This window comes from Pleurodeles waltl, chromosome 7, assembly GCF_031143425.1.
Source record: "Pleurodeles waltl isolate 20211129_DDA chromosome 7, aPleWal1.hap1.20221129, whole genome shotgun sequence".
In the NCBI taxonomy this organism is placed as follows: Eukaryota; Metazoa; Chordata; class Amphibia; order Caudata; family Salamandridae; genus Pleurodeles; species Pleurodeles waltl.
In genome coordinates, this window is record NC_090446.1 from 1,529,806,391 (window position 1) to 1,529,832,926 (window position 26,536).

General features: G+C 44.6%; 1 protein-coding gene across 3 annotated transcripts in view; it reads right to left on the bottom strand.

Moving 5' to 3' along the window:
* Window positions 1-634: 634 nt before the first annotated feature.
* Window positions 635-26,536, bottom strand: part of DEDD2 (death effector domain containing 2) — a 118,783-nt gene continuing 92,881 nt past the window's right edge. For 2 of the 3 annotated variants that reach the window (XM_069201384.1, XM_069201383.1), the window contains exon 6: window positions 870-1,008. The gene's annotated coding sequence lies outside the window, so the exon portion shown is untranslated. Of the gene's footprint in view, window positions 1,009-26,536 lie in introns of all 3 variants that reach the window. The other variant, XM_069201382.1, reaches the window with a different exon arrangement.

Sequence of the window (26,536 nt, forward strand, 5' to 3'; positions counted from 1 at the left end):
AACTGGCCTGATACTTAGCAGTTCAAAATCAGAAGCAAATTATTTGACTCTGTTCTGTAAGACATTTAGATGTAGACTACTAAACTGTTATTCCATCCGTCTAGCAGATGATTCGAGCACCACCTTGGTTGGCCGCAATCAATACCTCCCTGAAAGGAAGAGACTTGTACTGAATGGAATAACTGTATTTAAAATGTTTAACACATCTCAGTTTTATTTCCAAATTAAGTGACAAAAACTCACCCACCCCCACTTGTTTTTTTCTTTACAAAATACATGTCTTCATATTAAGCACAGTCTACATAAATTATGAAAACATCTTTAGCATTTATAGATTTGTATATTATATACAAGCAAATATTAAATTCAACAAAAAAGATGGTGCTTTACAGTTCCCCTGCAGAAAATTCAGGTTCCTTGGTATCAGATGGGCATGAGTTTCAGCACAACCTGCAGGGAAAAAAAAAAAAAAAAAAAAAAGGAAGGAAGGAGTACCAGTGTTTTCAGAACAATCTGAAGTGGTGCAGTTTTAAGAGGCAGGTGCCTTAAGCATATAGCTCCTTACGATCCATTTGAACAGGCATCCATATTTGCCGCTCCACTGATTGTAATTTTTTTTTTTTTTTTTTTTTTTCACTTTAGCTCTTGCCTGGCCTCTCAAATTCAGTCAAGACAAACAGTTGAACACACCTGGTCTCAAGACCTTTCATATCCATCACCTTCACTGGTTCCTTAAAGGTCCTTAAGTTCTCTGCGTTGCCTTTCTTTGGCAGTTTCTACAGTCATTCCTTCAGAGTAACATTACTTTGAGGATTATCTGCATCCATTGTTTGCAGTGTTTTTCATAGACACCAACAAAACATCCCTGCAGCACTGCAGTCTTTTCAAATATGCAGGTGCAAGACTTGAACATTTTCCTTGTTAGGTGAAAAACACCATATTCAGTAAGATTCACATCCAAACGGATGACTTCAAAGTCTTTACTAAAATAGTAAAAAGAAATAAGACCTGAGGGGGGAGAAAAAGGAGATGTAATAAAATTAGAGGCAGTTATCAAACTTGCTTTCACATGTTTTCAACTGCTGGTGCTTCATAAGGTGATCCAAGAAATCAAAACATTCACACAAATCGACATATGGAGAGGATCTTGAGACAACTGTTTATAGTCGGCCAAGGTATTGTTGTGCATGCTCTAATTAAAACTACTTATTACATTTACATATTCACCTACATACTCATAATTGAAACCATGCATTATACCACATCCTGATATTGCTAGACAGCCTTCACTTTAATTTCGAAAAGGTTCTATGGTTCAAGACAACCTTGGATTAGTACCCACAATGATCAAAAAATTGAAATATAAAAAAGGTTCTTTGTTTCGGCCAATCACAAAAACATTTCATTGTAGGTATTACTAAGGCCTCTAGCAGGGCGATTACATTTACAAGAGATGTGAAAGTGCTAATAAGGCAAATGACCTGTTCTATCAGATACAGTAGCATGAGAGAAAGATTCATAGTTGTAACCGATAGCTTTAAAAAAAAAAAAAAAACTCGACTACCAGCTAGTTGAGGTTTTATAGTGCATGTCAAGTCAATATCTGGTACGCACAGGAATAATAAAAATGCTGGTGTCAATGCATATTTACTTTGTGATGTTGCTAGTCAGTACTATTTGATACTGTCTTGAGTATGCACACTTGTGATTAATTTGTACCAGTCCTTCTGAACTGCACATATGTTTATCTAGGTTCTAGTACTGCTCCTAACTGAGCTTTTCAGATAAGTTTAATATAATAAGCATTATAGAGTTTAAAAGAAAAGCTATTAGGCCAAACGCACTTTATATCTACAGAATTTTCTTTTTACTTTGTTCTTATAGTAGTGAAGCAGAGTCAGTTTGAGAAATGTTATTGGGAGTCTATTTCTTACAGAATTCTCAACTCTAAAACAAAGCTCTCATTCTTGGGTAATTTCACGTGGAACTGTATTTCTTTATTTTTAGCAGAAGGGTTTAACTGTAGAAGTTTATTAGGTTAAGCATGTCCTCCTGAGCATGCACCCCAAGAGCCTGTTCAAAGATCTTGGTACTGGAAAATATGAAGAGTCTTAACTATTTATGATTAGTCTGGCAACAGAATAAAACTACTTTTAAGGCAGTCAGGTTAGCTTTTGGAAGCTCTGAGTGGAGTAGTAAATAGTCCAACCACGAAACAAGGGACTGGAGTAGTGTATTTTTTATATTTTTTTATCTTGATCATATTCCAGATGTTTAAGCGTTTGATTGGTATGTAATTGTGACTGGTTTGCGATATTATGTTCTTGGTATTAAGTATGAAATTAAAGGTTTTTGTTTTGCTAATAATTTCTGGTTTGATTCAGAGTGGTTTTGAATAGAAGATTCGAATTTGGGAATAATGAAAATGTCACTTACCCAGTGTACATCTGTTCGTGGCATTAGTCGCTGCAGATTCACATGTTTGGCACAGTCCGCTGCCTGGTGTTGGGCTCGGAGTATTACAAGTTGTTTTTCTTCGAAGAAGTCTTTTTGGTCACGGGACCGAAGGACTCCTCCCTCTTTGGCTCCATTGCGCATGGGCGTCGACTCCATCTTAGATTGTTTTCCCCGCAGAGGGTGAGGATGGAGTTGTTTGGTATAAATAGTGCCCATGCAATGGAGTGAATATGTATGTATGATAAGAGTTTCTAAAAATTATTTACAAATGTTCAGATGTTTAAGGTTTATGATCTACTTCTAAACGGCTACAGGCTTCCCGGGGAGGTGGGAGGGTACATGTGAATCTGCAGCGACTAATGCCACGAACAGATGTACACTGGGTAAGTGACATTTTCAGTTCGATGGCATATGTTGCTGCAGATACACATGTTTGGCATAGACTATAAAGCAGTTACCTCCCCTAAAAGCGGTGGTTTAGCCTGTAGGAGTTGAAGTAGTTTGGAATAATGTTCTTAGTACAGCTTGGCCCACTGTAGCTTGTTGTGCATTTAGTACGTCTACACAGTAGTGTTTAGTAAACGTATGAGGCGTAGACCAGGTTGCAGCCTTACATATTTTGCTCATAGGAATGTTTCCTAGAAAGGCCATTGTAGCACCTTTCTTTCTGGTTGAGTGTGCCTTTGGTGTAATAGGCAATTCTCTTTTGGCTTTAAGATAGCATGTTTGAATGCACCTGACTATCCATCTAGCAATGCCTTGTTTAGAGATTGGATTTCCTATGTGTGGTTTTTGAAAAGCTATGAACAGTTGTTTTGTTTTCCTGATTAGCTTTGTTCTGTCAATGTAATACATTAGTGCTCTTTTGATGTCCAATGTATGTAGTGCCCTTTCAGCCACAGAATTTGGTTGTGGGAAGAACACTGGCAATTCTACTGTTTGATTTAAATGGAATGGTGAGATTACTTTTGGCAGAAATTTTGGATTTGTTCTTAGAACTATTTTATTGTTGTGTATTTGAATAAATGGTTCTTGTATGGTAAATGCCTGTATTTCACTTACTCTTCTGAGGGATGTGATTGCAATGAGAAATGCGACCTTCCAGGTTAGATATTGCATTTCACAGGAATGCATGGGTTCGAAAGGGGGACCCATGAGTCTTGTTAAGACGATGTTAAGGTTCCATGAAGGAACTGGTGGTGTTCTTGGTGGTATAATTCTTTTTAGCCCTTCCATGAATGCTTTAATAACTGGTATTCTAAATAGAGACGATGAATGAGTAGTTTGTAGGTAAGCAGATATAGCTGCGAGGTGTATTTTTATAGATGAAAAAGCGAGATTCGCTTTTTGCAAATGTAGTAAGTATCCTACTATGTCTTTAGTAGAGGCATGTACTGGTTGTATTTGATTGGCATGGCAGTAGTAAACAAATCTTTTCCACTTAGATGCATAGCAGTGTCTAGTGGAAGGTTTTCTAGCTTGTTTTATGACCTCCATGCATTCTTGTGTGAGGTCCAAGTGTCCAAATTCTAGGATTTCAGGAGCCAAATTGCCAGATTCAATGATGCTGGGTTTGGATGTCTGATCTGTTGTTTGTGTTGTGTTAACAGATCTGGCCTGTTGGGTAGTTTGACATGCGGTACTAGTGAAAGGTCTAGTAGAGTTGTATACCAAGGTTGTCTTGCCCATGTGGGTGCTATCAGTATGAGTTTGAGTTGGTTTTGACTCAACTTGTTTACTAGATATGGAAGGAGAGGGAGAGGGGGAAAAGCGTACGCAAATATCCCTGACCAATTCATCCATAGAGCATTGCCTTGTGATTCGCGGTGTGGGTACCTGGATGCGAAGTTTTGGCATTTTGAGTTTTCTCTTGTTGCGAACAAATCTATCTGGGGTGTTCCCCAAATTTGAAAGTACTTGTTCAGAACTTGGGGGTGAATTTCCCATTCGTGGACTTGTTGGTGGTCTCGCGAAAGGTTGTCTGCTAGTTGGTTTTGTATTCCTGGAATAAATTGTGCTATTAGGCGAATGTTGTTGTGAATCGCCCACTGCCAAATTTTTTGTGTTAGGAGGCACAATTGTGTTGAGTGTGTTCCTCCTTGTTTGTTTAGATAATACATTGTTGTCATGTTGTCTGTTTTGACAAGAATGTATTTGTGTGTTATTATGGGTTGGAAGGCTTTTAACGCTAGAAATACTGCCAACAGTTCTAGGTAATTGATATGAAGTTTTGTTTCGTGTATATCCCATTGTCCTTGAATGCTGTGGTGATTGAGGTGTGCTCCCCACCCTGTCATGGAAGCATCTGTTGTTATAACGTATTGAGGCACTGGGTCCTGAAATGTCCGCCCTTTGTTTAAATTTTTGCTGTTCCACCATAGAAGCGAGAGGTATGTTTGGCGGTCTACCAACACCAGATTTTGAAGTTGACCCTGTGCCTGTGACCATTGTGATGCTAGACACTGTTGTAAGGGTCGCATGTGTAGTCTTGCGTTTGGGACAATGGCTATGCATGATGACATCATGCCTAGAAGTTTTAGCACAAATTTTGCTTGTATCTTTTGGTTTGGAAACATAGCACTTATTAGCTTGTGGAATGCTTGCACTCTTTGTGGACTTGGAGTGGCAATTCCTTTTGATGTGTTGATGGTTGCTCCTAGATATTGTTGTGTTTGACACGGTTCTAGGTGTGATTTTGTGTAGTTGATGGAAAACCCCAGTTTGTGAAGGGTTTGTATGACAAAGGTGGTGTCGTTTGCGCATTTTTTTACTGTGTTGGTTTTGATTAGCCAGTCGTCTAGGTAAGGGAACACATGTATCTGTTGTCTCCTGATGTGTGCTGCTACTACTGCTAGACATTTTGTGAACACTCTTGGTGCAGTTGTTATTCCGAATGGCAACACCTTGAATTGGTAATGTATTCCTTTGAATACGAACCGTAGGTACTTTCTGTGAGAAGGGTGTATTGGTATATGAAAGTACGCATCCTTTAGGTCTAATGTGGTCATGTAATCTTGCTGTTTGAGCAGTGGAATGATGTCTTGTAGTGTGACCATGTGAAAATGGTCCGATATGATGTAGGTATTTAGTGTCCTGAGATCTAATATTGGTCTCAATGTTTCGTCTCTTTTTGGAATTAGAAAGTACAGGGAGTAAACTCCTGTGTTTTTTTGTTGTACTGGTACTAATTCTATTGCATCCTTTTGCAGTAGTGCTTGAACTTCTAGTCCTAAAAGTTCTAAATGATGTTGTGACATTTTGCGTGTTTTGGGGGGGATGTTTGGTGGGAAGTTGTGGAATTCTACGCAATAGCCATGTTGGATTATTGCTAATACCCAATTGTCTGTTGTAATCTGTTGCCAAGATTGGTAGAATTGGCTTAGTCTTCCCCCCACTGGTGTTGAGTGAAGGGGTTGCGTGACTTGAAAGTCACTGTTTAGGTGGAGGTGTTTTTGGAGTCTGGAATCTTCCCCTACTCCTTGGGAATTGACCCCCCCGATATCCCCTGAAACCACCCCTTTGGAAGGAACCCTGATATGGTGTGGTTCTTGATTGTTGGCTGGTGGTGTCTGTGGGTTGGCCACGAAACCCCCCTCTAAATGGAGTTTTTCTGAAAGAGCCTCTGCTCTGCGGGGAGTAGAGTGCGCCCATGGCTTTGGCCGTGTCTGTGTCCTTTTTAAGTTTTTCAATGGCTGTATCCACTTCCGAGCCAAACAGTTGTTTCTCGTTGAAGGGCATATTAAGGACAGCCTGCTGGATTTCAGGTTTGAAGCCTGAAGTGCGTAGCCAAGCGTGTCTCCTTATGGTGACAGCAGTGTTGACTGTTCTTGCTGCAGTATCGGCTGCGTCTAGTGAAGAGCGGATTTGATTGTTTGAGATCGTTTGTCCCTCTTCCACTATTTGCTGCGCCCTTTTTTGGTATTCCTGGGGAAGATGGTCTACGAGAAGTTGCATCTCGTCCCAGTGTGCGCGGTCATATCTGGCCAGCAGCGCTTGTGAATTTGCGATGCGCCACTGGTTGGCTGCCTGTGACGCCACTCTTTTCCCTGCCGCGTCAAATTTTCTGCTTTCTTTGTCCGGAGGTGGGGCGTCGCCAGATGTATGTGAATTTGCTCTTTTGCGAGCTGCCCCTACTACCACAGAGTCGGGTGGTAACTGCGAAGTAATAAACACTGGGTCTGTGGGTGGTGGTTTGTATTTCTTATCCACCCTTGGGGTGATGGCTCTTGATTTTACGGGCTCCTCAAAAATTTGTTTTGCGTGCCGTAACATCCCTGGTAGCATTGGGAGACATTGATATTGGCTATGTGTAGCCGAGAGGGTGTTAAATAAGAAATCATCCTCTATAGGATCGGAATGCAGTTGGACATTGTGGAAGTCTGCAGCCCTAGCCACCAGTTGCGAGTATGAGGTACTGTCCTCTGGCGGTGACGGCTTTGTGGGGTATGACTCGGGATCATTGTCCGGCACTGGGGTGTCATACAGGTCCCAAGCGTCTTGATCCTGATCGTCATGACTTATGGTAGTTTGCGCTGGTGAGTGCATTTGTGGCGGTGTTTGTGCCGGCGATGCCTGTGGAGGAGAGGGCGGAGGCGTGACTTTTTTAACCACTTTGGCTTGTGGTTGTGTGTCATCCTTTGGAAGTCCGATCTTTCTTTTCCTCATGATTGGGGGAAGGGTTGATATCTTCCCTGTATCTTGCTGGATGCACAGTCTCTTTTGTGTGTAGTCCGATTCTACACTTTGGAGCTCTTGTCCAAATTTGTGCATTTGGCCACTTAGTCCTTGTTCCTCTGAGTAGGATGAAGGTGTGGTATTTTTCGGCGCCGAGAGAGAATCTTTTTTCGGTTTCGGCACCGACAGAATTTTTGTTCCTTTCGGCATGGATTCTCGGTGCCGATGTCTTTCGGTGCCGGTATCTTGTTTTTGTCTCTCGGAGCCGCTTTCTCGGCTCCGAGGTTGCTCCATGGCGGTCCCTCGACCGGAGTCGGGTGTTTTCGCTATGGGCGTGCCCTTTTTCGGCCCCTTCGACGGGTCGCCTGATTTATGGGTCGAGCCATGGCCTGTTGGCAGTGGCGTCCCCTGGGCTTTTGGTTTGTCGATGGATTTACTTTTCGACGTCTTACTCACAGTTTGTTGCTGTTGTTCGACGTCGGAGTCTCCGGATTCTGATTCCGGAACCGAGAATGTTTCCTCTTCGTCGTCGAAACGTTGTTTTGTCGACGTGGACGCCATTTGGTGACGCCTGGCTCTTCGGTCCCGGAGTGTTTTTCTGGACCGGAAGGCTCGACAGGCTTCACAGGTATCCTCCTTGTGCTCGGGGGACAAGCACAAGTTACAGACCAAGTGCTGATCTGTATAAGGATACTTACTGTGACATTTTGGGCAGAAACGAAACGGGGTCCGTTCCATCGGCTTCGATGTCGCACGCGGTCGGGCCGACCAGGCCCCGATGGGGGATCGAAACTGCCCCAAAGTCTTCCGATGATCGGTGTCGATGTACCTAACTATCCCGATACCGAACGGAACAATACCGACGCTTTCTTCCGAGATTCTGACTAACTTTCCGAACCGAAACACGGAGCGAAAAGGAATACGTCCGAACCCGACAGCGGAAAAAAAACAATCTAAGATGGAGTCGACGCCCATGCGCAATGGAGCCAAAGAGGGAGGAGTCCTTCGGTCCCGTGACCAAAAAGACTTCTTCGAAGAAAAACAACTTGTAATACTCCGAGCCCAACACCAGGCAGCGGACTGTGCCAAACATGTGTATCTGCAGCAACATATGCCATCGAACACATTGTTACTGTCCACAGAGATCTGCAGAAATTTTTGTCTTCGTTAATTCTCCTCTTTCCAGTTAAAAATAAAATGCTAAAAGGCCTATTTGGGACATTCGCCTGGGAGTTAAACAGTGTTCTCTAACAATTAAGGAAGAGCTTTTTCGAGCTCATAAATAAGGCAGGACTGAAATACATTTCATGGGAAACTGCATTAATTATGGTCCCTGTATCTGCTAGAATATGAAAACCGTAGTTCTTAAGTAGAAATCCTCCTTTCATGCCATAGGTGCAAACACAAGGGAATGCAAGATTGATTGCAGAAGTGACTTTGATCAACAGTGGCTGGCCTGTTGGCCTTGAGATAAAGTATGGGCACACTTCACAAGGGTAGAAATGATAGTTTTGTACACAGGAGTGCCGCTCATGAACATCTGCAAGACAACATTTACAAAGCACTACTGTGCTGACACAGAAGCAGCAAGAGAGGGACACAGAAGCAGCAAGGGAGCCTTGCTCCTACCCTTCTTTAATGAAATATAACATGTACTGCTTGCTGTTCTGGTACAGCTATGTGAACCTAAGAAATATCCAATGCTGGAGAACAAAAAAAAAAAGTTACATAACCTATAGCTTCAGGTCTCCATGGTTGGCATCTTTCATAGATTCACAGGAAGCCCTTCCTCATTTGGAGGACTAGTTAAAAATCAGAGGAGTTGTCCATGGATCTTTATTTTCAGTAACTTGAGTCTGGGTCTTTTAAAATTAGGTTGAATGGATACTAAATAAGCACAGTTTTGTAGTCTCCCAAGAAACGTTTTCTATACTACTCAAAATGTACTGAAGGCTCCCATTTTGATTATGAGGAGGATTCAATGACGTGACCATAAAAAAAAAAAAAAAGATCTAATGCTGTGAAAAAGTGAATTTAGAAGACTTCCAAACTTGCTCCAGGTAAGTAACTAGCTTACTTAGGAATAACCTATTATAGGTTCACATGCTGTGCATAGATTATAGAGTAGTACTGCCTTGCGTGGAGTAGTCAAGTGCTAGTAGATCAGATGTATCAAGACTGGCCTTCTTGAGACTCGATGTGACAGATTACAATACTTTGTTTTGTTAGTGCATATCTTAAAGACCACATTGAGACAGTGAATTCTGCAGTCACAAACGTTTCCTATAAACACTAATATTGAATTTTTTAAGCATGAAGGGTGCTCTTATTAGTATTCAGTGGCTTAATGGAACAGAATAATATGCACAATCCACTTTGCTACAGTTCTATTAGTGAAGAGGGAACCTGTAGTTTGGGGAGCATGTGCAATAAACCTTTGATCTACAGACTTTGCGTTCTGTATGTAGTACATGAAGCACTTCAGTCTAATACATCTGAAGCTTTCTGCAACAAGAGATTTAAAAAAACTGGTTACTGTATGGGTTGAGATGAAAGGTCTTAAATCCCAGATAAAACAATGTCGGTTGGTTCGTACAAGTATTTATTGTGCAGAGAAACATTGGTTCTTCAGTGGTTTTTTCTGGGTTTGTACTGCAAAAGCTGATGCGTACTAATAAAGAAGCACTACTTATTTCACAAACAAATATATAAATGAAGTACTGGATGCCTTTTCTTGTAACTGATTTTGAACTACAGCACATTCCATTGCACAGTGCTTCACAGCATGTCCTCGCCGATTTCCCCCAGGCCTCACAAATGCTAAAATGACGACTCTGGAGTCATGCAGCCAACATGAAGGTCTGTGGATCCGAGTGGCTACTTTCTCTCCTTAATTGACAACATGCCTTATTAGCAGTCCTTCGAAATGCTTAGGTGGTGTAGGAACCATGTCTAATGTGCCTGTTGAGGTGAAATGAAGATCATGGCCACGTTGGACTTCTTGCATTTTTTTTGGTCACTAATGATGACTGGAATTTGAGAAAAGAAATACGTAAATATCCTGCACTAATGGAGACGGTGCATTCTCCGGCGACTGAGCTGGTGCCTTGACGCAAAGTACTGCCAATATGAGGCAAAAACATTTTTTGTTTTTTTTGTTTTTTTACACTCTACAATACATGTGCCAATACTGCTTTAGTTCCACTTGCGCAGCACGCCTAATTGCTTGCTTCTATTTCCGCTTGCCTTGTTATGCTTGTATTTCTTATTGCCATGTTATGCGTTATTACTATGATACGACTTTGAACTACCAAATGTCTCGAGATAATCTTGATAGTGGAAAAGTCATGGTTCCTCTGTGTTTAAGTGAAACACTGCTGTGGTATTGTCTCATTACCTGTGCCACATGACCTTTAATTGGACTTTGGAATGTTTTTAGACCAAAAACCGAAGTCTTCACATTACAAAAATGTGATGCGTCTTACTGCGCCCTTTTGTGACAACTGTCTCCTGATACTGAATTGTCCCAGATGTGCTACCCAGGTTTGTGATGCATTAGTTGAGTCTGATTGTTTGGACTGCAGGTTTGAATTATCTTGTCTGTTATTTTGCTGCTTGGCTACCACTTCAGTAACAATCACTAGATACCCCAGTACACTTTGTTGAGACCACAGATTATTTAACCATTCACCTATTTGTCTCATGTGAAGTCATTCCGGATGCATCCAGAAAAACTCTTAAGGAATTGGGGAGGATGTTTTCATTTTGACAGTGAAACCCAACTGGTATGTGAACACCACAACTTTCAACTGCGTGGCAGAAGGAAAACATTAACCTGTAAGCATCGGTTCGCAGGGTGTAGTGCTGTAGATTCACTTGCGCCTCATACACCTGTCATCTAGTGTTGAGCTCTGCAGTATGGTAAGGAAAATGTCACTTACCCAGTGTACATCTGTTCGTGGCATTAGTCGCTGCAGATTCACATGCTGTGCACATCCCGCCATCTGGTGTTGGGCTTGGAGTGTTACAAGTTGTTTTTCTTCGAAGAAGTCTTTTCGAGTCACGAGACCGAGGGACTCCTCCCATTTTGACTCCATTGCGCATGGGCGTCTACTCCATCTTAGATTGTTTTCCCCGCAGAGGGTGAGGTAGGAGTTGTGTATGCTAGTAATAGTGCCCATGCAATGGAGTGAATGCGTATGTACATAAGAAAGTTTCAAGTAATCTATTTACAAATGTACAAATGTTTGAGATCTACTTCTAAACGGCTACAGGCTTCCGGCGAGGCGGTTGGGCGCATGTGAATCTGCAGCGACTAATGCCACGAACAGATGTACACTGGGTAAGTGACATTTTCCGTTCGATGGCATGTGTAGCTGCAGATACACATGCTGTGCATAGACTAGTAAGCAGTTATCTCCCCAAAAGCGGTGGTTCAGCCTGTAGGAGTTGAAGTAGTTTGGAATAATGTTCTTAGTACAGCTTGACCTACTGTTGCTTGTTGTGCAGTTAGCACATCTACAAAGTAGTGCTTGGTAAATGTATGAGGCGTAGACCATGTTGCTGCCTTACATATTTCGTTCATTGGAATATTTCCTAGAAATGCCATGGTAGCACCTTTCTTTCTGGTTGAGTGTGCCTTTGGTGTAATAGGCAGTTCTCTTTTAGCTTTAAGATAGCAGGTTTGAATGCACCCAACTATCCATCTAGCAATGCCTTGTTTTGAAATTGGATTTCCTGTAAGGCGATAAATAGTTGTTTTGATTTCGAATTAGTTTTGTTCTGTCAATGTAGTACATTAGTGCTCTTTTGATGTCTAATGTATGTAGTGCTCTTTCAGCTACAGAATCTGGCTGTGGGAAGAACACTGGTAATTCTACCGTTTGATTCAAGAGGAACAGTGAGATTACTTTTGGTAAAAATTTGGGATTTGTTCGTAGAACAACTTTATTTTTGTGTATTTGAATAAATTGTTCTTGAATGGTAAACGCTTGAATTTCACTCACTCTTCTTAGAGATGTGATGGCAATTAAAAATGCAACTTTCCATGTTAAGTATTGCATTTCACAAGAGTGCATGGGCTCAATAGGTGGGCCCATGAGTCGTGTTAAGACAATGTTGAGGTTCCATGAAGGAACTGGTGGCGTTCTTGGTGGTATAATTCTCTTTAGGCCTTCCATTAACGCTTTTATGACTGGTATCCTAAATAATGAAGTTGTGTGTGTAATTTGCAGGTAAGCTGAAATTGCAGCAAGATGTATTTTTATGGAAGAGAAAGCTAGTTTTGCTTTTTGCAAATGTAGTAAGTATCCTACTATATCTTTTGTAGATGCGTGTAAGGGTTGAATTGGATTATTATGGCAGTAATAGACAAATCTTTTCCATTTATTTGCATAGCAGTGTCTAGTGGTAGGCTTTCTAGCCTGTTTTAGGACCTCCATACATTCTTGTGTGAGGTCTAAGTGTCCGAATTCTAGGATTTCAGGAGCCAAATTGCTAGATTCAGCGATGCTGGATTTGGATGCCTGATCTGTTGTTTGTGTTGTGTTAACAGATCTGGTCTGTTTGGTAGTTTGACATGAGGTACTACTGACAGGTCTAGTAGTGTTGTGTACCAAGGTTGCCTTGCCCATGTTGGTGCTATTAGTAGGAGTTTGAGTTTGTTTTGACTCAATTTGTTTACTAGATATGGAAGGAGTGGGAGAGGGGGAAAGCGTAAGCAAATATCCCTGACCAGTTCATCCATAGCGCATTGCCCTGAGACTGATGTTGTGGGTACCTGGATGCAAAGTTTTGGCATTTTGAGTTTTCCTTCGTTGCAAATACTTCCAAATTTGGGGAACACCACAAATAGATCTAAGTGTTCAGTATTTGTGGGTGAATCTCCCATTCGTGGATCTGTTGGTGATCCCGTGAGAGATTGTCTGCTAACTGATTCTGAATTCCTGGAATAAATTGTGCTATTAGGCGAATGTGGTTGTGAATCGCCCAATGCCATATTTTCTGTGTTAGGAGACACAACTGTGTTGAGTGTGTCCCTTTTTGTTTGTTTAGGTAGTACATTGTTGTCATGTTGTCTGTTTTGACAAGAATGTATTTGTGGGTTATCATGGGTTGAAATGCTTTCAGCGCTAGAAATACCGCTAACAGTTCTAGGTGATTTATGTGTAACTGTTTTTGCTGTATGTTCCATTGTCCTTGGATGCTGTGTTGATTGAGGTGTGCTCCCCACCCTGTCATGGGAGCATCGGTTATCACGTATTGTGGCACTGGGTCTTGGAAAGGCCGCCCTTGGTTTAAATTTATACTGTTCCACCATTGAAGCGAGATGTATGTTTGGCGGTCTATCAACACCAGATCTAGAAGCTGACCCTGTGCTTGTGACCATTGTGATGCTAGGCACTGTTGTAAGGGCCGCATGTGTAACCTTGCATTTGGGACAATGGCTATGCATGAGGACATCATGCCTAGTAGTTTCAGTATTATTTTGACTTGTACTTTTTGTTTTGGATACAAGGTTTGTATTACATTGTGAAATGTTTGTACTCTTTGTGGACTTGGAGTAGCAATCCCTTTTGCTGTGTTGATTGTTGCTCCCAAGTATTGCTGTGTTTGGCACGGCTGCAGGTGTGACTTTGCGTAGTTGATTGAGAAACCTAGTTTGTGTAGGGTTTCTATGACATATTTTGTGTGTTGTGAACACCGTTTTAGGGTATTGGTTTTGATTAACCAATCGTCTAGGTATGGGAACACATGTATTTGCTGCCTTCATATATGTGCAGCTACTACTGCCAGGCATTTTGTAAAAACTCTTGGCGCAGTTGTTATTCCGAATGGCAACACTTTGAATTGGTAACGTATCCCTTGGAATACAAACCTTAGGTACTTTCTGTGTGAAGGATGTATTGGTATATGGAAATATGCATCCTTTAGGTCTAGTGTTGTCATGTAGTCTTGTTGTTTGAGCAGTGGGATTACGTCTTGTAGAGTAACCATGTGAAAATGGTCTGATTTGATGTAGGTATTTAATGTTCTGAGATCTAGTATCGGTCTGAGGCTCTTGTCCTTTTTGGGTATCAGGAAGTACAGTGAGTAAACTCCTGTGTTTAATTGATCTTTTGGTACTAATTCTATTGCTTCTTTCTGTAGCAATGGCAGAACTTCTAGTCCTAGAAGATCTATATGTTGTTTTGACATATTGTGTGTTTTCGGTCGGACGTTTGGAGGGAATTTGAGAAATTCTATGCAATAACCATGCTGGATAATTGCTAAGACCCAAGTGTCTGTTATTTCCTCCCAATGTGTGTAAAACTTGGTTAGTCTCCCCCCACAGGTGTTGTGTTGGGGATTGGTGACCTTGAAGTCACTGTTTGTTTTGGGACTTTGGAACTTTCCTCTGTTTCTTTGAAACTGTCCTCCTCTATATTGTCCCCGAAAACCTCCCCGCTGATACTGGCTCTGGTAAGTGGGCTTTGTTTGTGAGGTTGTGGCTTCTGTGGTTTGCCCTCGAAACCCCCCTCGAAATTGTGTTTTTCGAAATGTGCCTCTGCTCTGCGGGGAGTAGAGCGCGCCCATGGCTTTGGCCGCGTCAGTGTCTTTTTTAAGTTTTTCAATTGCAGTGTCCACCTCCGGCCCAAACAACTGCTGTCCGTTGAATGGCATATTCAGCACAGCTTGCTGTATCTCTGGTTTAAATCCTGATGTACGCAGTCATGCATGCCTCCTTATCGTTACTGCTGTGTTGACAGTTCTAGCAGCTGTGTCTGCAGCATCCATTGCTGATCGTATTTGATTATTGGAGATATTTTGTCCCTCTTCTACCACTTGCTGCGCTCTTTTTTGAAACTCCTTTGGCAAGTGTTCAATAAGGTGTTGCATCTCGTCCCAATGGGCCGTATCATATCTGGCTAGCAAAGCTTGCGAATTTGCAATACGTCACTGGTTTGCTGCCTGTGCCGCCACCCTTTTGCCTACCGCGTCAAATTTTCTACTCTCTTTATCTGGAGGTGGCGCGTCTCCTGAAGTATGAGAGTTGGCTCTTTTGCGCGCTGCTCCAACTACAACAGAGTCTGGTGATAGCTGTTGTGTGATGTACACTGGGTCTGTTGGTGGCGGTTTATATTTTTTAATCTACTCTTGGAGTAATGGCTCTCCCTTTGACAGGCTCTTCAAACACTTGTTTGGAGTGTTTTAGCATTCCGGGCAACATTGGCAGACTTTGATATTGACTGTGCGTAGACGACAGTGTATTAAAAAGGAAGTCATCTTCAATGGGTTCTGAGTGAAGGCTGACATTGTGAAATGCTGCTGCCCTTGATACCACTTGAATGTAGCCTGTACTATCCTCAGGTGGCGAGGGTCTTGCTGGATAGCATTGAGGACTATTGTCTGACACTGGTGCGTCGTAAAGGTCCCATGCGTCACGGTCATCTTGACTCATCCCCGTATGTGTTGGGGATTGCATCAATGCTGGAGTGGCTACCGGTGATAGTTGTGGAGAGTGATGTGGGGATGGTGGTGGTGTTATTTGTTTAGCCACTTTTGCTTGTGGCTGTTTGTCCTTGTCTTGGAAGGCAAGTTTTCGTTTCATTCTGATTGGGGGAAGAGTGCTGATCTTCCCTGTATCTTTCTGAATAAAGAGCCGCCTTTGCGTGTCATCTGGCTCTATTGTCTGTAATTCTTCTTCAAATCTGTGTGTTTTCATTTGAGAGGACAGTCCTTGTTCCTCTGAATAGGAACTAATTTTCGGCTCGGAGGCCGGATGTTTCGGCACCGAAACCTTTTCTGCTGCTTTTTTCGGCTCCGACAAAATCTTTTTGCTTTTCGGCGTAGTGCCCTCTCGGTGCCGACCAATTTCGGTGCCGCTGTCTCGGTGCCGAATCTTTTCTGAGCCACTCTCTCGGGCCCGAGATTGCTGCGTGCCTGTATCTCGACCGGAGTCGGATGACTTCGACACCAGCTCGCCCTTTTTCGGTGCCGATAGACGGTCACCTACTTTTCGGGTTAAGCCATGGCCTGTTGGCAGTGGCGTCCCCTGGGCTTTGGCAGTCTTTTCGTGAGTTTTTTGTTTCGACGTCTTACTCACGGTTTTCGGCGTTTCTTCGGGATCGACCTCCTCCGAGTCCGAATCCTGGAAGGAGAATGTTTCTTCCTCCTCCTCGAAACACCCTTTTCCTGTCGGCGCCGACGCTATTTGCAGTCTTCTTGCTCTTCGGTCCCTGAGTGTCTTCCTCGACCAAAACGCTCGACAGGCCTCACAAGTATCCTCCTTGTGTTCTCTTGACAAACACAAGTTACAGACCAGGTGTTGATATGTATATGGATACTTGTTATGGCATTTTGGACAGAAGCGGAATGGGGTCCGTTCCATCAGCCTTGAAGAGACACGTGGCCGGGCCGACCAGGCCCCGACGGGAATCGAAAAAACCCCGAAGGGCCACCGGAGCTCTTCTCAATTCGGTGTCGATCTGTTGTAACTAACTCGATACCGAACGCAAACAATACAGACGATTTTTCCGAGATTCTAACTAACTTTCCGACCCGAAACACGGAGCGAAAAGGAACACGTCCGAACCCGATGGCGGAAAAAAAAAAAACAATCTAAGATGGAGTCAACGCCCATCCGCAATGGAGTCGAAATGGGAGGAGTCCCTCGGTCTCGTGACTCGAAAAGACTTCTTCGAAGAAAAACAACTTGTAACACTCCGAGCCCAAGACCAGATGGCGGGATGTGCACAGCATGTGTATCTGCAGCTACACATGCCATCGAACTGTGTTTTTCTTCGAGTCAAGGGCTGCACGGAGCCCGCCATTTGTGGGCAATGTACACGGCCACTAACTCGATGCTAAGCTTGGTTTTTGCACAGCAGGTGAGCGTTACGTATGGAGCGGCAACTGATGGAAGCATGGTGACCAGGTATATTGTGCACATAAAGTGTGGAAGAGGAGAGATCTGCAGCAGACAGGCTCGGAGGAGGAGGGTAGTTGCATTTTTATCTACAGCACTACACACTGCATACAGTATAATTTTCAGTGTGCAGCTCTACAGCACGCTGTACACGAGGAGCACTGTCTGGTTAACCATAGCCTTTTAATTGGGTTATTACCCAAAAAGTCCATGGTTGCGCATTTTTTGCAAGTCTAGTGCACTCTAGAGAACAAGTATTTGGAATGTAATACGTGTCGCATTTGCTTGAGTTTGAGCTATTGGTGTAGCAAATTCATAACTGGACTTGGTCAACCCTAACTCGTAATTTAGTCTTTTCCTGCCATACAATTCCAGTGGCCCTGCATATAAATAAACTAGAAGGGTCAAAAATATTGAGTGATCAAATAGTCAGTGTAATAAGGATGATAAGTTGGCCTGAATTATGGTCAGTTATAATGAGAGATCAAAACATATCCAATTATCATATAAACGTTTATCTGAAATTAACTTTTGGAATTAGACCAAAAGGGTACCGTAACAAAAATAAAATTTCAAAGAAACATGGTCATGTAACCATATTATTAGCCCCAAGAGGGGATAAGCCCATGAACAAAAAATACAGGAGAAAGTAATGCAGTGTAACCATATACTTAGCTCCCTAGAGGGCATATTTAGGGCTACCAGGCCTATTGCAATGATATTACAAACATGGCCTTTAAAACAAAAGTCCTCCCAGGCATAAAACAAGAGTTGTAGCCATGAGAAAGCTTAAAGAAGACAATCAAATGGTGGGAGGAGTTATTTTGGGGTCCCCACGAACCTAGTGTGGCGACCCAGACATGGTGTGGGGTCCAAGAGATGGCGTACACAGTGTTTTGGAGGTGGTCCCATTGTCCTAGGACCACCACAGGCTGTTAGGAGCAAAAATTGTTTTGTAAAAGTAATGCCCTGCTAAGCATTATGGGGGAGTGTTTTCGCGCCGCAAAGCACTGCAATGCTCAGAAAAGCCCATAAAGGACACAAGAAAAGCATTTGGAGGAATCATGGTCATGTAACCATGCAGTCCGTCCTTAGGGAGCATAAGCACCTGAAAAACAGGACAGGAAAACGTTATGGAGTGTGACCATATATTTAGCACCTAGAGGGCATAATGCATTATACATTTTCATGACTATTTCAACGATATTACAAACAAGTCCCATTAAAAACATCTGTAAAACAAAAGTACCAGCCTCGAGAGCTTAAAGAGACAATGAATGGTGGTAGGGGTTATTATTTTGGAGTCCCCACTAACACTGTGGGGACCCAGGGATGACGTAGGCAGAAAAAGCACATTGTGGTCAATGTTTTGAAGGTGGTCCCATTGTCTTAGGACCAACAGAATGAGTTATGTTTTTTAAAAGTAATGCCTTGAGGGGGGCAGAGCTTGCCTGGCCGCACTGTGAGAGCTCCATCAGCCACTTCATAATCCGTGCATAATCCTTCGACAAACAAGCTCATGATCCTGGTAAAGCACTGCCACTGTCGGCGCAGGTGTCCCGGCGATCGAGATCGAAGTGGCAGCTGCAGAAGTTGCTTTTATCCAACGTAAATCGAGCTGAGGCCGGGGGGAGCCTGAAGCATGGCGCGCCCGGGAGCGGGACCTGTCTGGGCACAAGGGGAGGCCCATGGAGGCATGAGGGAGCCATGGCAGCAATCTCAGCCCAGGCATCAGACGGGTCGGACGCTGCATTTTGGTACGCCCTGGGGCGGCGGCAAGTGGAACAGTTGCCAGAGGCCGGAGTGCAGCAAGGCGTTGGGAGACCGTGCTGCCGGAGTGTCGGGCCTGGTGTAGAAGCGGCCCTTTGGCGAGAGGTCCTGAAGAACACGTTGTCCTGCAGGAGGGCCACTAGCCATGGAGGGCGGCGGCTGCATTATCTGCTCGGTGAGGTTGGTCCCACGGCCCCCTTTTAGGAGAGGACTACTCAGGGGCTGCACACTAACTGCCCTACAGACTGAGGGGCAGGAACATCGGTCGCACTCCCTGGGCAGATGGTGATGGGGCACATTTGTATGGATCAGGCTGACTACCAAGGCGAGAGTGTGAAAGATAAGGAGCGGTGCAGCGCGGACAGGGAGGTGAAGCTGCCCGGCGAGAGTGCAGTGTCGCACACTGTGGATTCTTGTGTCCGTGACTTTGGACGTGCAGCATTGCTGTGGTGTTGAGACACTCATCAGGAATTGTATGCCCTCCGGGGTGCGTCCAATGGGCAAGTCGGACAAAAACCAGGCCAAGCTGCAGTTCGACCAACGTAAGACATGCGGCCCTCTCAAGCGACAATACGGGGTCTGGCCTGGCAGGGGGATCTGGTGTGCCTGCAGGTAAGGAGCAAGACTTGAGACAAATTATGGTGGAGATGCAGCATAGCTTGACGGTAAGAGACTCCCTCGCCTACCGTATGGACAGAATGACTGAATGCCTGGACAAGAATGCGGAGAGGCTGGACCAGTCAGAAAGGCAGGTATCCGAGGTAGAGGATGGTCAGATGGAATTGACCACTGGGCAGACTAAACTGAGCAAAGGCTTGAGCTACTTGCAGGCCAAAGTGGACAACTTGGAGGCCAGATCCTGGAGAATCAACTTACGTATGGTTGGGGGTTGCAGAGTCCACCGCAATAGACAATATGGAAAGTTTCACTGAACGCTTGCTTGTCCAGCTGCTGGGACGAACCACCTTCTCAGATCAGTTTGTGGTTGACAGAGCCCATTGCTCCTTGGCAGCCAGTCTGCCTCCAGGTGCCCCTCCGAGCCCTATTATAGCGAGACTTCTAAACTACAGGGACATGGCTCTGCGCGGAGCCAGGAAACTAAAGAAGCTGCAATATGAGGGCATGGTGATCTCGCTCTGTCCGGACTTCACACTGCACATGCAGGAGGCGAGACGCTGGAAAAACTGGAAGAACTACATCTGGAATGCTGCATGCTTTACCCAGCCAAACTACGTGTGGAGGTGGACAGTAAGCCATTGTTTTTTACTGACCATAAAAAAAAACTTGCTCAATTTGTTAAACAGAGCGACAGGTAGTGGGGATTGTGGGAGTAAAGACACCGACTCCTAGGCAGTTGGTGATTGAGTGGTCTATTCCTGTTGTGTATTCCGGTGTGTGGGGGCATTTACAGCACCACAGTGAAGTGAACCACGCTGCAGAACGTTACATGATTTGCTGAATACTGGTGGGCGGTTGGGGGGGGGGGGGGTCGCCGTCGGCATAGTTGGTGCTTCTGCATTCTATGGCGCTAATAGAAGACACTAACTGCACGTTGAATCCCACGCTTGATAGGTCAGGTAGTGGCGACTGTAGGCCGGCGGCTGCAGCCAGAGCAGTGACTGAGGTGGCATCTGAACTGTGTTGGTAGACATATGGCAAGATAGACATCCAGACAGGGGTGGGTACACACATTACTCGGCTGCACACAATTTGCATACGTGCATAGATCTGTGGCTAGTTGCCAGAAGTCTCTTGGGCGGCTCACACCCAGATGATCCATTGCCAAGGACATATTCCGATCACTCCCCCAGCCCCATTGACTGTGACTATAGGTATGCAAGTGACCCAACCCCTTTCTGGCAGAGGTTCCATCATTATTCGCTATTAGATTTAGTCTTACGGAAAGAGCTAGCTACGGCAATAAGGGTTCGGTGGCTAGAGTAGGCACTGTGTGGGACACCTTTAAGTTGTTCATCATAGGGGTCACAATTTCCAAGCATGCTGGAGTTCTACAGTTGCTCAGGGGGAGTCTATGCACGCTGGAACGGGAGCTGGCACAGCAACAGGTGCACAGCACTGACAAACAGACTCAGTCGCATACGCGCCAGGTTGACTGAGTTTCAGGACACGGCCCTTGCGGAGGTTCAGCATTTGAGGAAATATGCCACGCCTCGAGCACATGGAGAGGGGAGAGGAGAGGGGAGAGGAGGGGGGGGGGGGGGGGTCGACCATGATCGGTGCTGGTGAATGCGATTCGTCCCAATAGAGAAAGAATGAAAATGTCACTTACCCAGTGTACATCTGTTCGTGGCATCAGTCGCAGTAGATTCGCATGTTCTGCAATAGCTCGCCATCTGGTGTTGGGCCGGAGTGTTACAAGTTGTTTTTCTTCGAAGAAGTCTTTCGAGTCACGGGACCGAGTGACTCCTCCTTTTGTCTCCATTGCGCATGGGTGTCGACTCCATCCTCGATTGTTTTTCCCCCGCAGAGGGTGAGGTAGGAGTTGAATTGTAGTAATAGTGCCCATGCAATGGAGTGACTAAGTATGCACTTATTTAAGGTTGAGATGATACATATATAAATAATTGAAGGTAACTTCCAAACTGCTACAGGCTCCCGGGGAGGCGGGTGGGCACATGCGAATCTACTGCGACTGATGCCACGAACAGATGTACACTGGGTAAGTGACATTTTCAGTTCGATGGCATCTGTCGCTGTAGATACGCATGTTCTGCAATAGACTAGTAAGCAGTTATTTCCCCAAAAGCGGTGGATCAGCCTGTAGGAGTGGAAGTAGTCTGAAATAATGTCCTTAATACAGCTTGACCTACTGTGGCTTGTTGTGCGGATAACACGTCTACACAGTAGTGCTTGGTGAATGTGTGAGGCGTAGACCATGTGGCTGCCTTACATATTTCTTGCATTGGGATGTTTCCTAGAAAGGCCATGGTAGCACCTTTCTTTCTGGTTGAGTGTGCCCTTGGTGTAATGGGCAGCTGTCGTTTAGCTTTAAGGTAGCAGATTTGGATGCATTTAACTATCCATCTGGCTATACCTTGTTTTGAAATTGGGTTTCCTGCATGAGGTTTTTGAAATGCAATAAAGAGTTGTTTAGTCTTTCTGATGTTCTTTGTTCTGTCAATGTAATACATTAATGCTCTTTTGACATCTAATGTATGTAGTGCCCTTTCAGCTACGGTATCTGGCTGTGGAAAGAACACCGGAAGTTCCACTGTTTGATTTAGATGGAACGGTGAAATAACCTTTGGCAAAAATTTAGGATTGGTCCTTAGGACGACTTTATTTTTGTGTAGTTGTATAAAAGGTTCCTGTATAGTAAACGCCTGAATCTCGCTTACTCTTCTCAGGGAAGTAATGGCGATGAGAAATGCCACCTTCCAGGTTAGGAACTGTATGTCGCAGGAGTGCATGGGTTCAAAAGGTGGACCCATAAGTCTAGTTAGGACAACATTTAGGTTCCATGAAGGAACAGGTAGTGTTCTTGGTGGTATAATTCTCCTAAGGCCCTCCATGAATGCTTTAATGACTGGTATTTTATATAGGGAAGTTGAATAGGTAGTCTGCAGGTATGCAGATATTGCTGCAAGGTGAATCTTAATGGAAGAGAAAGCTAGGTTAGATTTTTGTAAGTGAAGCAAGTAACCCACTACATGTTCTGGAGTTGTGTGTAATGGTTGTATTTGATTAATATGGCAGTAGCAAACAAACCTCTTCCATTTACTTGCATAGCAGTGCCTGGTGGATGGCCTTCTTGCTTGTTTTATGACTTCCATACATTCTTGGGTAAGTTGTAAGTGCCCGAATTCTAGGATTTCAGGAGCCAGATTGCTAGATTCAGCGATGCTGGATCTGGGTGTCTGATCCTTTGGTTGTGCTGTGTCAACAGATCTGGCCTGTTGGGCAATTTGATGCAGGGTACCACTGATAGGTCTAGCAGCGTTGTGTACCAGGGTTGCCTTGCCCAAGTTGGTGCTATCAATATGAGTTTGAGTTTGCTTTGAGTGAGTTTGTTTACCAGGTAAGGAAGGAGAGGGAGAGGAGGAAAAGCGTAAGCAAATATCCCTGACCAGTTCATCCATAGGGCATTGCCTTGGGATTGTTTGTGTGGGTATCTGGATGCGAAGTTTTGGCATTTTGCGTTCTCCCTTGTCGCAAACAAATCTATCTGAGGTGTTCCCCAGAGTTTGAAATAAGTGTTCAGTATTTGGGGGTGAATTTCCCATTCGTGGACCTGTTGGTGATCTCGAGAGAGATTGTCTGCGAGTTGATTTTGTATCCCTGGTATAAACTGTGCAATTAGGCGAATTTGGTTGTGAATTGCCCAATGCCAAATTTTTTGTGCTAACATGCTTAACTGCGTGGAGTGCGTCCCTCCCTGCTTGTTTAGATAATACATTGTTGTCATATTGTCTGTTTTGACGAGAATGTATTTGTGAACTATTATTGGTTGGAAAGCTTTTAGTGCTTGAAAAACTGCAAGAAGTTCTAGGTGATTGATATGCAGTTTTGTTTGATGTACGTTCCATTGTCCTTGTATGCTGTGTTGATCGAGGTGTGCTCCCCACCCTGTCATGGAAGCATCTGTTGTGATTACGTATTGTGGCACTGGGTCTTGGAAAGGCCGCCCCTTGTTTAAATTTATGTTGTTCCACCACAGAAGCGAGAGGTAAGTTTGGCGGTCTATTAACACCAGATCTAGAAGGTGACCCTGTGCTTGAGACCACTGTGATGCTAGGCATTGTTGTAAGGGCCTCATGTGCAGTCTTGCGTTTGGGACAATGGCTATGCATGATGACATCATGCCTAGGAGTTGTAATACCATCTTTGCTTGTATCTTTTGTGTTGGATACATGCGTTGTATGATGGTGTTGAAATTTTGAATTCTTTGTGGACTTGGAGTGGCTACTCCTTTTGATGTGTCTATTATGGCTCCCAGGTATTGTTGTACCTTGCGTGGCCGAATTTTGGATTTTGTGAAATTGACGGTGAACCCTAGTTTGAAGAGGGTTTGTATGATATGATTTGTGTGATTTGAGCACTCTATTAACGAATGGGCCTTGATTAGCCAGTCGTCTAGATATGGGAACACATGTATTTGCTGCCTTCTGATGTGTGCAGCGACTACCGCTAGACATTTGGTAAAGACTCTTGGTGCGGTTGTTAATCCGAAAGGCAGTACCTTGAATTGGTAATGTATTCCTTTGAATACAAACCTTAGGTATTTCCTGTGCGATGGGTGAATTGGTATATGGAAATAAGCATCCTTGAGGTCTAAAGTTGCCATGTAGTCGTGCAGCTTTAGCAATGGCAATACTTCTTGTAGTGTGACCATGTGGAAGTGGTCTGATTTGATGAAAGTGTTGACTACTCTGAGGTCTAGGATTGGTCTCAGTGTTTTGTCCTTCTTTGGTATCAGAAAGTACAGTGAGTAAACTCCTGTGTTTATTTGTGTGTTTGGCACTAATTCGATTGCATTCTTTTGCAATAGTGCCTGCACTTCTATCTCTAGGAGATTGGAATGGTGTGTTGTTAAATTTTGTGCTTTTGGTGGTATGTTTGGAGGGAACTGTAGAAATTCTATGCAGTAACCATGTTGGATAATTGCTAGAACCCAAGTGTCTGTAGTGATTTTCTCCCATGCTCTGTAATAATGACCTATTCGTCCCCCCACTGGTGTTGTGTGGAGGGGGTGAGTGACATGTGAGTCACTGTTTAGTAGTAGGGGTTTTGGGGCTTTGGAATCTTCCTCTATTTCTAGGGAATTGCCCTCCTCTATATTGTCCCCGAAAACCTCCTCTATACTGTCCTTGGTAACTGGACGGTGTGGCTTGTGAGGTGCTGGCTTGTGTGCTTTGACCCCGAAACCCCCCTCGAAAGGGCGTTTTACGGAATGAGCTGTAATTCCCTCTGCTCTGCGGGGAGTAGAGTGCGCCCATGGCTTTGGCAGTGTCCGTATCTTTTTTGAGTTTCTCAATCGCTGTGTCCACTTCTGGACCGAACAGTTCTTTTTCATTAAAAGGCATATTGAGAACTGCTTGTTGAATCTCTGGTTTAAATCCAGACGTTCGGAGCCATGCATGCCTTCTGATAGTTACAGATGTATTAATTGTCCGTGCAGCTGTATCTGCAGCGTCCATGGAGGAGCGGATCTGGTTGTTGGAGATGGCCTGTCCCTCCTCAACCACTTGTTTTGCCCTATTTTGGAAGTCTTTGGGCAGATGTTCAATGAGATGTTGCATCTCGTCCCAGTGGGCTCTGTCATAGCGCGCAAGTAGTGCCTGGGAGTTCGCGATGCGCCACTGGTTTGCAGCTTGTGCTGCGACTCTTTTACCAGCTGCATCAAACTTGCGGCTTTCTTTATCTGGGGGTGGTGCATCTCCAGATGTGTGAGAGTTGGCCCTTTTCCTAGCTGCTCCTACAACAACAGAGTCTGGTGGCAGCTGTGTTGTGATGAAAGCCGGGTCTGTAGGAGGCGGCTTATACTTTTTTTCCACCCTTGGTGTGATTGCCCTACTTTTGACCGGGTCCTTAAATATGTCTTTTGCGTGCCGGAGCATACCAGGGAGCATAGGCAGGCTTTGGTAGGAGCTGTGGGTGGAGGAGAGTGTGTTGAACAAGAAATCATCCTCGACCTGTTCTGAGTGGAGGCTTACGTTGTGAAATTGTGCTGCTCTAGCCACCACCTGAGAGTACGCGGTGCTGTCTTCTGGTGGAGATGGTTTTGTAGGGTATGCCTCTGGGCTGTTATCTGACACTGGGGCGTCGTATAGGTCCCATGCGTCCTGGTCTTGGTCACCCTGGCTCATGGTGGTGTGAGCTGGGGAGTGTGATGGCGTTTGTGCTGGTGAAACGTTAATCACGGGCGGAGGAGAGGGTGGTGGTGTAACTCTTTTCACCACTTTTGGTTGTGGTGCTTGTTCCGTCTGGAACTCCAACCTTCTCTTTCTCCTAATGGGGGGAAGGGTGCTTATTTTTCCTGTCCCCTGCTGAATGAAGATACGCTTTTGCGTATGGTCCGCATCAGTTGCTTGTAGCTCTTCCTCAAACCTATGCTTCTGCATTTGGGAGGTTAGCGAGTGCTCTTCTGTATAAGAGCCTGAAGCTGGGTCGCTTGCAGTTTGTTTCGGCGTCGAAACTTTGTCTGCGTGTTTTTTCGGCTCCGAGGTGACTTTTTTCCTTTTCGGGGCCGAAACCTCTCGGCGTCGATCTGTTTCGGTGCCGCTGTCTCGGCGTCGAGCCGTGTCCACACCGGCATCTCGGTGTCGAGGCTTGTCTCCAGCACTTTCTCGGTCCCGAGAAGGCTGCGTGCCGGTGTCTCGACCGGAGTCGGACGATCTCGGCACTGTTTGGGCCTTTTTCGGTGCCGACGGTCGGTCACCGAATTTATGGGTTGAGCCATGGCCTGGTGGCAGTGGCGTCCCCTGGGCCTTGTAAATGTTTCTTTGTGTGGTTTTCGACGTCTTACTCACGGTTTGTGTATCGTCGAATCCTTCGGAGTCTGAGTCTTGGATCGAGAAGGTACCTTCCTCTTCCTGTTCCTCGAACTCCCGTCGGGCTGTCGGTGCGGACGCCATTTGAAGTCTTCTGGCTCGACGGTCTCGGAGCGTTTTTCGGGACCGGAACGCACGACAGGCCTCGCAGGTGTCTTCGCTGTGCTCAGGTGACAGGCACAGGTTGCAGACCAAGTGTTGGTCTGTGTAGGGGTAT